Source organism: Moschus berezovskii, chromosome 19 (assembly GCF_049115385.1).
Source record: "Moschus berezovskii isolate FMDL1 chromosome 19, NW_MosBer_1.0, whole genome shotgun sequence".
NCBI lineage: Eukaryota > Metazoa > Chordata > Mammalia > Artiodactyla > Moschidae > Moschus > Moschus berezovskii.
Window position 1 is genome coordinate 12969206 of NC_142478.1, and position 13967 is coordinate 12983172.

Here is a 13967-nt window from a genome sequence, read left to right on the forward strand (position 1 = left end):
GCTTTCATCAGGTGTGGTAAGACACGCAGACATGAAAACTGTCACAAGGGAAGAAGCTGATCCTCACAGATCCCTAGAAATAGGGGGAATGGCATGCCAGGCAGGGCCACACGGTGACGCACCAAGGGCGGGCAGGAGGTGAAGAACGAGGGTAAGATGCTTTACTGTGCTACCTTTCTGAGGGAACAGGCAAGGCAGGGTAGGCAGGCTTAGGATTGGTTGGTGCAAATCTTTCAACTTGCTCAGGGGTATAAAGACTGTTCCTGATTATCTGGTACCTGGCCCTGGGGTGATTAAGGCAGGATAATGCTGGCCTGGAATGTTAGAACCTGAAAGATGGCGTCAGGGAGGGGATGTGGGCCCTGGACTGGTTAGTTTGCACATGGAAAGTGTGCTCAGGTTAAATATCTCTAGGAATTGGTTAGCCCTGGAAAGGACAGTCTCCCCAGGGTCAGTCAGGCCCAAGATGTCAAAACATTAGGATCACACGCTGTGCCTGACACAGTGCTTATTTAGAACAGGTCACTGAAGATGTCATTAGTTAAGATGAGACAACAGTGGAGAAATGTGGTGCTGCCCACCAGGCTCCTCTGTCCATGGAATTTTCCAGGCAAGAATACTGGAGCACGTTGCCATCTACTTCAAGGGATCTTCCCAACTCAGGGATTGATCCCAGGTCTCCTGGGTCTCCTGCATTAGCAGGCAGGTTCTTTACCAGCTGAGCCACCAGGGAAGCCCTAAATCCAACATGACAGCTGTGCTTATAAGAAAACAAAGGCACAGGGGGAAGACGACCACCATGAAGGCAGACACAGGAGAGAAGATCATGTGTCAATGGAGTGATGAAGCTACAAGCCAAGGTCACTGAGAATTGCCAGGAAACGTCAGAAGATGGAGGAGGCAAGGAAGGACCCTACACTAGCGTCTTCTAAGGGAGCAGGCCCTGCTGACACCTTGATTTGGGACCTCACCTCTTGAACTGTAAGAGAATAAACTTCTCCTATTTTAAGCCATTCAATTTGTGGTTCTTTGTCACAGCAGCTTAAGGGAACAAATATAGTCCCTTAATCCCTTAGACTTTGGTCTTATCATCCATGGCTCTCATGAACAATGTGCCCAAATTCCTTTTATTGTGTTGATGGAAAATTATGGACATTAAAAAAAAAAGCTTAATATCGAAAATTATGCTTGAGTTTTCAGAGGTGTCAAGGAAGTGACTGATGAGAATTAGCTACTCAGGTTACCACATCAGGAAGGAAGGCTGCAAACTGCTGTGGAAGTTCACAGAGCTGGCAGGGACGCTCAGGAAGGCTTCACATAAGGGAGAGCATTGAAGCAGGGGCTTGAAAAACAGGAACGCTTCCAGGGACAGGCGGAACTGGGAGGTGAGGGGTACACTCTGCATTCGGCAAACAGTGTGAGAAAGTACACAGCCTCTTCACAGAGGGCAGCTTCAACTTACAGAAAGGTGGTCAGAACCAAACTTTGGTCTGTAAAGACCAATATTACGCATCCAGAAGAACAAAATAATGCCACCTGCAGTGACATGGACAGACCTAGCGATTGTCAGACTAAGTGAAGTCAGACAAATGTCATATATTGCTTATATGCGGAATCTTTTTTAAAAATGGTACAAAAGAACTTATTTACAAAACAAAAATTGAGTGACAGATGTAGAAAACAAACGTGTAGTTATCAAGGGTAACAGGGGAGGATAAAATGGATGCTGGGATTGACATATACAAACTATACACAAATCAGTTAACTAATAAGAACCTACTCTGTGGAACAGGGAACTCTACTCAATACTCTGTAATGGCCCATATGGGTAAGACTCTAATAAAAAGTGCATATATATACACATGTGTGTGTGTGTAACTGATTCACTTCGCTGTGCACACGAAACATCACTGTGAATCAACTACACTAATAAAAATTTTTTAAAAAAGAACTGTCTTTACTGATGGCTTCTAAATTAGCCACTGAAAGTAAAGCAAGAAAGAATATGAGCAGAGGGGAAGATGCACCTGAAACTTTTGCAGGGTGAATTTGAACGGGGAAAAGAACAAAGTAAGAGGGAAACGCTACGTGGTCAAGAAGTAGTGAGGCAGGAAGGGGCAGGCCAACGCAGAAAGCGGTTGTGTTAGTCACTCAGTTGTGTCCAGCTCTTTGTGACCCCATGGACTGTAGCCCGCCAGGCTCCTCTGTCCATGGGATTCTCCAGGCAAGAACACTGGAGTGGGTTGCCATTTCCTTCTCCAGGGGATCATCCTGACCTAGGGATCAAAGCTGGGTTTCCCACATTACAGGCAGATTCTTTACCATTTGAACCACCAGGGAAGTCTGGAAAGGGGGTGTGAACTACAAATGAGAAAACAGAGCAAAGACAGCAAAGTGGCCTTAAGCAAGTTACCTAAGCTCTCTAGGCCTGTTTCCTCACCTGCAAAATGAAGTGAACAGCACTATCTAAGCAGGCCACTCGGATTCAGTGAGGTGACTAATGTCAAGCGCTGAGCCCCACTGGCTGGCAGAGAGAGGCTCTCAAACTGTTAGCAAACATTACTGAGGTCATCTGTGTTACTGTTGCGGTCTGGGTTCCTCTAATGTGACAGCTATTACAGAAGAGGCAGAATTCACAGGATCTAACCTCAGCTCGGCTGTGGGTCAAAGGAAGGGGCAGAGATGATGACGTTTCTCAGCTGGGTTATCTGGCAGTACAGTCAGTTCTATAGACAGACAGGAACCCACGAGGCAAAGCATGTTTGAGGAGGAAGACAATGGTGAGTGAGTGGTGGAGATGGTGACATTCAAGGGCTGGCACTCTAACAGGTATCTGTAAAGGGGAAGATGCTTTAGAGCTGAAGACTAGCCACACCCTCCAAAGGGCATGACCTCTGGCACGTGGCCAATGCTGCCCAACTACTCCAGAGGCCAACAAAGGACATGGTAGGGAAAAGAGCCCCAAAGACCTACAGGGAAATCCAATAGGGAGGCAAGCAAAACACAGGAGGAGGAAGAGGCCAGAAGACCAGGGAGGCTCAGTGTCATCAGACAGTCAAATGAAGAAACCTGTGAAGACCGGGTAGCTCGCACCATCGGGAGTTAAGGAGAGACTGGAGAATCGAAACACAAAGGAGGAGCCCCAGATATGGCAAAATCTACCTAACAAAAGTAGGAGGTTAAAGAGTGAGGTGCTGAAGGGGACAGGGAGGGTGGGGCTTCAACCAACGCTTCAAAATAGGAGAGGATTTCCCTGGTGGTCCAGTGGTTAAGACTCTGCCTTTCCACTGCAGGGGGCATGAGACTGATCCATGGCTGGAGAAGTGCTGTATGCCAAAAGGCTCAGCCAAAAAGGAAAAAATGGCGGGGGCAAGGGGGTGGTGGGAGAAAGGACAGAGAAGGGAAAAGAAAGGCAAAGCCAGAAAGGGGAATTTAGTATGCTTTTTATTTAACTTTTTAATAATTGGCATGTAACATTATATCAGTTGCAGGTGTACAACACCGTAATTCAATATTTGGATACACAGAAAATGAAAAATGATCACGGTAACAAGTTAACATCTGGCACCACGTATAGTTACAAACGTTTTCCTCGCGATGAGAAATTCTAAGATCTACTCTCTTACAACTTTCAAACACACAATACAGTGTTATCACCTACAGTTATCAAGCGGTACATTACACCCTCATGACTCATTTATCTTACAATTGGAAGTCTGTACCTTTTATCCCTCTTCACCCATTTTGCCCACCCCATTGCCTCCCACCTCTGTCAACTACTCATCTGATCTCAGTGTCTATGAACTTGAAGGTTTTTTGTTTTTAAGTTCACAAGTAAGTGAGATCATGCAGTATTTGTCTTTCTCTGCTTGACTCAGGGAATATGCTTTTGCAAAATAATAGTTTCACCTTCTTATCACTGTAAAAAAAAAAGTCTGTTCTGCTAAAATTTTAGAAAACAGATAAAGTAAAAATTCAATAAAAAAAAAAATCACCAAAAATCGGAAATACATATAGTTAAAAAAAGAACGTGCAATCAGAGTACACAGAACTCCTACAATCAGAAGAGACAACCCAAAATAAAAATGGGAAAGCGTAGAGCAAAAATATATGAAAGAAGACAATTAAATGACCCATACCTGTATGGAAAAAGCACTAAACCTCCTTAGTTATCAGGAAAATAGAAATTAAAACCACAATAAAAACTCCTATACACCTATCAGGATGGCTTTATGTGAATAATAAGCTTTGACAAGGACATGAAGCAAGTGGAACTGTCATGCATTAACCAGGTGGGAATAATTAAATGGTACAACCAATTTGGAGGACAGTTAGGCAAAATCCACTGATGTTGAACACACACATTCCCGATGATCCCCCAGTGCCACAGGACCACTCACTAAAGGACACATAGTGGAACTTGGCAGCAGCACTTTAGGTAACAGTCCAAAATTGAAGCAACTCAAGTATCCGTCAAGACTAGAACAGGCGGGTGATGGTGTATTCATACAATGTAGCATCGCACTGCCATGAGGGTGACGTGTGATTCCCTCCACAGGAGTACACCTCAGCAGAGGAACTCAAGAAAGCCAGACACATTAGTGCATGACTCCACTTACATGAAGGTCAAATGCAGCAAGCCTCACCCATGATGTCAGAAGTCAGGAGCATGGGGGAAGGGGGGACAGTCACCGGGGGTGGCTGTTTCACCGCAGTGGTGAAGGCACTGAGTCCTAACCACTGGACAAGCAGGGAACGCCTGGATGCTCACTGTCTTGACCTGAGGGCTAACTGCATCGCTCTCTCCACTTCACTGAAAATCATTAACTGCACACTTATTATTTGTGCACACTTCTATTATGTTTCAAAGAAAAGTTTAAGTCACTCATAAAACTTATCTCACCCTAAGATAAAATCGTAATTTTTTTAAACTCTTTTTCAGATCCTTTTTCATTTTAGGTCATTACAAGATGCTGAATATAGTTCTCGTGCTATACAGGAGGTCTTTGTTAATTTATTTTTATATATAGCAGTGTGTATATGGGCTTCCCTGGTGGCCAGTGGGAAAGAATCCTCCTGCCAATGCAGGAGACTCGGGATCTACCCCTCGGGTCAGGAATATCCCCTGGAGAAGGAAATGGCAACACACTCATGTATTTTTGCCTGGAGAATCCCATGGACAGAGGAGCCTGGCAGGCTACAGTCCATAGGGTCACAAAAGAGTCAGACACAACTTACTGACTAAACAACAGCAAATGTGCATAAGTTACTCCCAAGATCCTAATTTATCCCACCTTACCCCTTTCCCCTTGGGTAACCATAAATTTGTTTTCTATGTCTGTGAGTCTATTTCTATATTGTAAGTAAGTTCATTTGTATCATTTTTTTTTTTTAGATTCCACATAGAAGTGATATCATATGGTATTTGTCTTTCTCTGATTTACTTCACTTAGTGTGATAATCTCTAGGTTCATCCATGTTACTACTAATGGCATTATTTCACTCTTTTTATGGCTAATATTCCATTGTGTGTGTGTATGTATACACACAAATCACATTTTTATCCATTCGTCTCTTGAGGAACATTTAGGCTGCTTCCACGTCCTGGCTATAGTAAATAATACTGCTATGGACACTGCTGTGCATACAAGTTTCTGAGTTAGAGTTTTCACCTTTTCCATCTATGTGCCCAAGATTGGGATTGCAGGATCATATGTAACTACTTTTAGATGTTTTTAGGTCCCTGCATACTGTTCTCCACAGTGGCTGTGTTAGGAACTTTTAAATTTAATCCTTTCAGAGTTTTCCTTCTTTTTTTTCAATGAGATATTCAAATATTCTGTTTCATTTAATATATAATGGATATCTCTTGGTTATTAAATGGACTGTACACCATTAATTTCATGAATATGTAGGTTGCTTCCAATGTTTGTAAAGTTGAGTTTGTTCCACTTGACACTTTCAGTAGTACTGTTTGAGAGGAGGAATGAGATTTTACAACACAGGACATGTTGTTGATAAAGCAAGAGGAAGGAAAAAGGCTAAGAAATGAAAAGGCAAATGATAAAGGAGAACACAATCAAATACTATTAAATAATAAAAGACTCTTAGATACAGACTACATTTGTCATCGAAAGTAAAAGTACAACTCTCTAAAGACTTAGGTGATAAATTATAATCAAGTTTTTAATCTGGAGTTAAAACCAAGATAACACCTTACTAAATCAAAGCTGGAAGGAAATGAAAGCAATAAAAATATAATAGCATTTTTCAATTCACAGCTTTGATTTTAAAAATGAAATTAAAGCAGGGACTCTCAAAAACAGTAAAAAATTCCCAGGGGAAAAAAGGAAAATTGCCTGCAACAGGAATTTCATACTTTCAAAAACTAAAAATTTTTGAAAAATCTGCACTAACACTACTTCTAATTCATGTGTGTATCTTGTCAATAATCATCTTCCTCAAAGAAAATCTAACTTTAATATTGTTGATTTATTACTTATTCAGAAATACAAGACAGGAAAACAGTTTTCCTGCCTTCTAGGATAAGGTTCTTCATTTCTAAAAACACTATAATCAGTTCTGAAAAACAGAATCAAAACCTTCCATGTCCTTTCCTGAGTCCCTCTCCCACCAGCTCACACACATCTCATTTGAAGTCACACACACATTTTTTCCTGAGTTTGATTTTCCTTCTTACAAAAAGAAGATTTTGTGGATACAAAGTTTTTTTTTTTTTACTTTCCAAGTTATTTTATTGTTTATATTAAAGTATTAACACCACTGCTTGGATGATGTAGCCACAAAACATAGTATCTAATATTCTCTCTTTAAAGTTAAATATTATAGGAATTTATTTTCCCTTTTTTTTGTTTTTTTTTTTTATTGGAGGCTAATTATTTTACAATATTATATTGGTTGGTTTTGCCATACAGTGACATGAATCTACCCCGGGTGTACATGAGTTCCCCCTCCCAAACCCCCCTCCCACTTCCCTCCTCCCCTTATCCTCCCTCTGGGTCATCCCCTCATACCAGCCCCGAGCACCCTGTATCATGCATTGACCCTGAACTGGCGATTCTTTTCACATATGATAATATACATGTTTCAGTGCCATTCTCCCAAACCATCCCACCCTCACCCTCTCCCACAGAGTCCCAAAGACTGTTCTATACATCTGTGTCTCTTTTGCTGTCTTGTATACAGGGTTAACAGTGTCAGACTTTATTTTTTTGGGCTCCAAAATCACTGCAGATGCTGATTGCAGCCAGGAAATTAAAAGACGCTTACTCCTTGGAAGGAAAGTTATGACCGACCTAGATAGCATATTAAAAAGCAGAGACATTACTTTGCCAACAAAGGACCGTCTAGTCAAGGCTATGGTTTTTCCCGTGGTCATGTATGGATGTGAGAGTTGGACTGTGAAGAAAGCTGATCGCCGAAGAATTGATGCTTTTGAACTGTGGTGCTGGAGAAGACTCTTGAGAGTCCCTTGGCCTGCAAGGAGATCCAACCAGTCCATTCTAAAGGAGATCAGTCCTGGGTGTTCATTGGAAGGACTGATGCTAAAGCTGAAGCTCCAATACTTTGGCCACCTCATGCGACGAGTTGACTCACTGGAAAAGACTCTGATGCTGGGAAAGGTTGGGGGCGGGAGGAGAAGGGGACGACAGAGAATGAGATGGCTGGACGGCATCACCGACTCTGTGGATATAAGTTTGAGTGAACTGCAGGAGTTGGTGATGGACAGGGAGGCCTGGCGTGCTGTGATTCATGGGGTCGCAGAGAGTCAGACATGACTGAGCAACTGAACTGAACTGAACTGATACAGGGTTATCATTTGCATCTTTCTAAATTCCATATATATGCGTTGGTATACCTCAATCAAATCCCTTATGATTATGCAGTGGAAGTGAGAAATAGATTTAAGGGACTAGATCTGATTGATAGAGTGCCTGATGAACTCTGGACGGAGGTTCGTGTCATTGTACAGGAGACAGGGACCAAGACCATCCCCATGGAAAAGAAATGCAAAAGAGCAAAATGGCTGTCTGAGGAGGCCTTACAAATAGCTGTAAAAAGAAGAGAGGCGAAAAGCAAAGGAGAAAAGGAAAGATATAAGCATCTGAATGCAGAGTTCCAAAGAATAGGAAGGAGAGATAAGAAAGCCTTCCTCAGTGATCAATGCAAAGAAATAGAGGAAAACAACAGAATAGGAAAAACAAGAGACCTCTTCAAGAAAATTAGAGATTCCAAGGGAACTTTTCATGCAAAGATGGGCTCGATAAAGGACAGAAATGGTATGGACCTAACAGAAGCAGAAGATATTAAGAAGAGGTGGCAGGAATACACAGAAGAACTGTACAAAAAAGATCTTCACGACCAAGATAGTCACGATAATGTGATCACTGACCTAGAGCCAGACATCTTGGAATGTGAAGTCAAGTGGGCCTTAGAAAGCATCACTAGGAACAAAGCTAGTGGAGGTGATGGAATTCCAGTTGAGCTATTTCAAGTCTTGAAAGATGATGCTGTGAAAGTGCTGCACTCAATATGCCAGCAGATTTGGAAAACTCAGCAGTGGCCACAGGACTGGAAGAGGTCAGTCTTCATTCCAATCCCAAAGAAAGGCAATGCCAAAGAATGCTCAAACTACCGCACAATTGCACTCATCTCACACGCTAGTAAAGTCATGCTCAAAATTCTCCAAGCCAGGCTTCAGCAGTATGTAAACCGTGAACTCCCAGATGTTCAAGCAGGTTTTAGAAAAGGCAGAGGCACCAGAGATCAAATTGCCAACATCCGCTGGATCATGGAGAAAGCAAGAGAGTTTCAGAAAAACATCTATTTCTGCTTCATTGACTATGCCAAAGCCTTTGACTGTGTCGATCACAATAAACTGTGGAACATTCTGAAAGAGATGGGAATCCCAGACCACCTGACCTGCCTCTTGAGAAACCTGTATGCAGGTCAGGAAGCAACAGTTAGAACCAGTCATGGAACAACAGACTGGTTCCAAATAGGAAAAGGTGTACGTCAAGGTTGTATATTGTCACCTTGCTTATTTAACTTATATGCAGAGTACATCATGAGGAACGCTGGGCTGGAAGAAGCACAAGCTGGAATCAAGATTGCTGGGAGAAATATCAATAACCTCAGATATGCAGATGACACTACCCTTATGGCAGAAAGTGAAGAGGAACTCAAAAGCCTCTTGATGAAAGTGAAAGAGGAGAGTGAAAAGGTTGGCTTGAAGCTCAACATTCAGAAAACAAAGATCATGGCATCTGGTCCCATCACTTCATGGGAAATAGATGGAAAAACGGTGGAAAGAGTGTCAGACTTTGTTTTTTTGGGCTCCAAAATCACTGCGGATGCTGATTGCAGCCATGAAATTAAAAGACGCTTGCTCCTTGGAAGGAAAGTTATGACCAACCTTGATAGTATATTGAAAAGCAGAGACATTACTTTGCCAACCAAGGTCCGTCTAGTCAAGGCAATGGTTTTTCCCGTGGTCATGTATGGATGTGAGAGTTGGACTGTGAAGAAAGCTGATCGCCGAAGAATCGATGCTTTTGAACTGTGGTGTTGGAGAAGACTCTTGAGAGTCCCTTATACTGCAAGGAGATCCAACCAGTCCATTCTAAAGGAGATCAATCCTGGATGTTCATTGGAGGGACTGATGCTAAAGCTGAAACTCCAATACTTTGGCCACCTCATGAGACGAGTTGACTCACTGGAAAAGACTGTGATGCTGGGAAAGGTTGGGGGCGGGAGGAGAAGGGGACGACGGAGAATGAGATGGCTGGATGGCATCACCGATTCTGTGGACATGAGTTTGAGTGTACTCCGGGAGTTGGTGATGGACAGGGAGGCCTGGCGTGCTGTGATTCATGGGGTCGCGGAGAGTCGGACACGACTGAGCGACTGAACTGAACTGATACTGTATTGGTGTTTTTCTTTCTGGCTTACTTCACTCTGTATAATAGGTTCTAGCTTCATCCACCTCATTAGAACTGGTTCAAATGCATTCTTTGTAATGGCTGAGTAACACTCCATTGTGTATGTGTACCAAAGCTTTCTTATCCATTCGTCTGCAGATGGACATCTAGGTTGCTTCCATGTCCTGGCTATTATAAACAGTGCTGCAATGAACATTGGAGTACATGTGTCTCTTTAAATTCTGGTTTCCTCGGTGTGTATGCCCAGGAGTGCGATTGCTGGATCATATGGCAGTGCTATTTCCAGTTTTTTGAGGAATCTCCACACTGTTCTCCATAGTGACTGTACTAGTTTGCATTCCCACCAACAGTGTAAGAGGGTTCCCTTCTCTCCACACCCTCTCCAGCATTTATTGCATGTAGACTTTTGGATAGCAGCCATTCTGACTGGTGTGAAATGGTATCTCATTGTGGTTTTGATTTGCATTTCTCTGATTAAGAGGGATGTTGAGCATTTTTTCAAGTGTTTGTTAGCCATCTTTATGTCTTCTTTGGAGAAATGTCTGTTTAGTTCTTTGGCCCATTTTTTGATTGGGTCATTTATTTTTCTGGAATTGAGCTGCAGGAGCTGTTTGTATATTTTGGAAATTAATCCTTTATCAGTTGCTTCATTTGCTATTATTTTCTCCCATTCTGAAGGCTGTCTTTTCACCTTGCTTATAGTTTCCTTTGCTGTGCAGAAGCTTTTGATTTTAATTAGATACAAAGATTTTAAAGTGAAACTACTTTTTCTCCATTTTGTTCCATTTTTATATTAATCAAAGCTTTATATTAATGGGCATTTTCATGTGGCTACAACATAATAATAACTTCCAGGTACTCAAAAGGGGTTTTCTAAGATAAACTGTCCTTAGCTGCTTATGCCATGTGCATTTCATTATATTTTAACTAATATAAACTGACAAAGTATGCAAGACATAACTTTTTAAAAAATCTAAGATACTGAATTCATCATAACACCAAATTCCTGCCATTTGCCAGGGACAGGAGTTTACTGTAACAGCAAAAGCATTTTAAATTGTGAAAGTACAAATCAGCATCTACAACACTTAGTGTCAATCTGCTGACGTTGCTGTGCCAACTAATGGAGACTGGAAAAGATATGAACGTAGCTTACTGGAGCTTATCAAAGATACACAGACAGATAAACTTAAATTCAATATTTAAATGTCGTAAGTCAATAATACTGTCATTTTAGGAAACCATTAGCAGTAACCATTCAAGTACTTTCCACGGGACAAAGGGCTTCAATCAACAGACATCAAGGAATCCAGTCCTTCTGGGGGAGACTCAGATAGCTTGATGTCATTAAGCATCCAATTCCTTTAATTTCCAGATTTCTGAGTCCCTCTTCACCAAGACAACATGACTTTGTCTTATTTCCCCTACAAGAAACAAGGACAGAACAATCTAGCTAGGCAAACACTAGTGCCTTTCCTGTAATAGTTTTCTGTTCATTACAAATGACTGAAGAACTTTGTGATTGATGATTTTGCTTCCCAGGTAACTTGACTACAGGAAGAACACATACAGAACTGAAGAACATGTACTAAAGAAGACAATTTCTGATTTGGGAGACAGAAAGTTTTATAGTGATGCTGTGTTAGGCATCCAGGCTTCAGTTTTCATTCTCAAACTAAGGTCCAATTCTTATCAATATGATCTATCAAAGACCATGAGCCTGAAAGGCTGAGACACACACTGAGGACTACAACATTCTCTAAGGTAATACACCCCATGTGCAGTAACAGATCCAGGTAAATGCCTACCAGTCTTCCCCAGCTGGATAAGCTTCTGATTCCAGCAGGATCAAGCCAACTGTATTTTCACCTTACAAATTCCTATACTAAAATCCCATTAGATTCTCTCACAAGACGGATGGTATGAAATAGTAAGAAATATACATATATTGGTCTCTGTGCCTGAGAGTTCCTGATACAGTTCCTGATGCTGAGCTCCTAAAACCCTTGTCTTTGGGAGTTGCTCAGAGAGTCTTATGTTCTCAAACTTCTAGTTCCTGACACGGAACTCCTAGGAGCTCTGCAATATCCTGAGTGATAAGAACATCTAACACCAAGCTCCCAAGTCCCTCTGAATCTGGGGGTGATCAGAATGCCTTTTGTTTTAATGAGGTGACTTTTGGTGGGCTTCTAGATGGTGGGTAGTCACCAGAAAGAAGCTTGAATTTGCAGGTCCATCCACCATTCTCTGAAGAAGGCCAAGAAACGGAGTTAATAATCCATCATGCCTACAGGATGAAGACTTCATAAAAGGTCCCTCTAGCACCAGGTAGGAGAAGGCAATGGCACCCCACTCCAGTACTCTTGCCTGGGAAATCCCATGGACGGAGGAGCCTGGTAGGCTACAGTCCATGGGGTCGCTAAGAGTCGGACACAACTGAGTGACTTCACTTTCACTTTTCACTTTCATACATTGGAGAAGGAAATGGCAACCCACTCCAATGTTCTTGCCTGGAGAATCCCAGGGACAGGGGAACCTAGTGGGCTTCCGTCTATGGGGTCACACAGAGTCGGACACGACTGAAGTGACTTAGCAGCAGCAGCAGCAGCACAAGGTATAAAGAGCTTCCAAGTGAATGAACATATCTAATGCCAGGAGGGTGGCACATCCCAGCTTCATGGGTCTACACTCAGGAGGCATCTGGACTTTGCCCCATGAACCTGACCATGTATCTGCATCCTTCATCATATCCTTTATTAAATGCATTACCATAAGCTGGTAAACAAAAGGACACTTGCATTTCCATGAGTTCTATGAACCACCCTAACAAATTCTCATGTCCAAGACGGGGGTTATGAGAAAGTGGATATAGCCAGTCAGTGAAAAGTACCAGGAATAATCTGGGACTTTGGACTGGTATCTTAATGGGAAGGCAGTCTTGTAGGACCAAGTCCTTAACTTGTGGGATCAGAGGTCAACTCCAGGTAGACAGAATCAGAACTGAATCCAACTGCAGGCCGCTCAGCTGGAATCACAGAACCGGTTGGTATGGGGGAAAACCCACACATTTAGTGACCAGAAGTATTGTGTGTGTGCAGGAGACACACAGGAGTGATTTTCCTACACAGATGGTTTTCAGTTTCTTTAGCAATTTTAAGTTAACTCCATCAGCTGAAACAGTTTATTGAATGCTCTTAATTTTACTAAGAAACAAATTTTTTTTTAATTTCTTGATGTATTCAACAAGAATCAGTAGGTTTTTGCTTTTTTTTTAAGAATTAAGAAGAAAAAAAAATTCTTTTCTATGATGACAACAAAGAGAGAAAATTTCTTCTCCAGAAATGAACTCACAGGTTCTCAACAGACCTCAACAGGAAAGAAACTGACAAGGAAAAAACGAAGGGAAGGATTTTTCTGGCAGTCCAGTGGTTAGGACCTCGAGCTTCCACAGCAGAGGGTACGGGTTTGATTACTGGTCAGGAACTGAGAGCCCACTGTGTGAGATCCCCACAAAGTCCGGAAGCAAAAAATAAGGTACTGGTCTAGAAGGTGATGCTGCCTTTTGTACTTACACAATCTCTTCCTCCACATTCTTAAAGGACAGCATCAACAACACTTGAAACTCACCTCCTCGGACTGAGCAACCACTTGTGAGATCCTACCTCTACATCTGGTAAAAATACCTTGATGTTAGAATTTCAAACATACTGGCTTCAGTTACAAAGGCGTGATAACCATATTAACTTATGGTAACTGAAACCTTTATTCCATAATCACTTTATCTTTCTCCAATTCTCAAAGGATTTTAGATTAAAACTGGCACTCTTCTGCTTTTTCCAGTCTCCGAGGCAAACAACATGAAACAATTGTCCTCCAACGAGAGTTTAATTTCTCTTTCCCTGGTTTGCCAGAAATGCCACAGGGAAGAATTCAAAACAACTAAGCATTTGCTTGAGTTTTTGCCAGAAAAACTTTCCCCCACTTCCTTGATCATACTGATTCCCT

General features: G+C 42.0%; 1 protein-coding gene across 2 annotated transcripts in view; it reads right to left on the bottom strand.

The window, feature by feature from the left end:
• ARHGAP10 (Rho GTPase activating protein 10) overlaps window positions 1-13967 on the bottom strand; it is a 389578-nt gene that overhangs the window by 120331 nt on the left and 255280 nt on the right. The gene's annotated exons all lie outside the window — the stretch shown is intronic.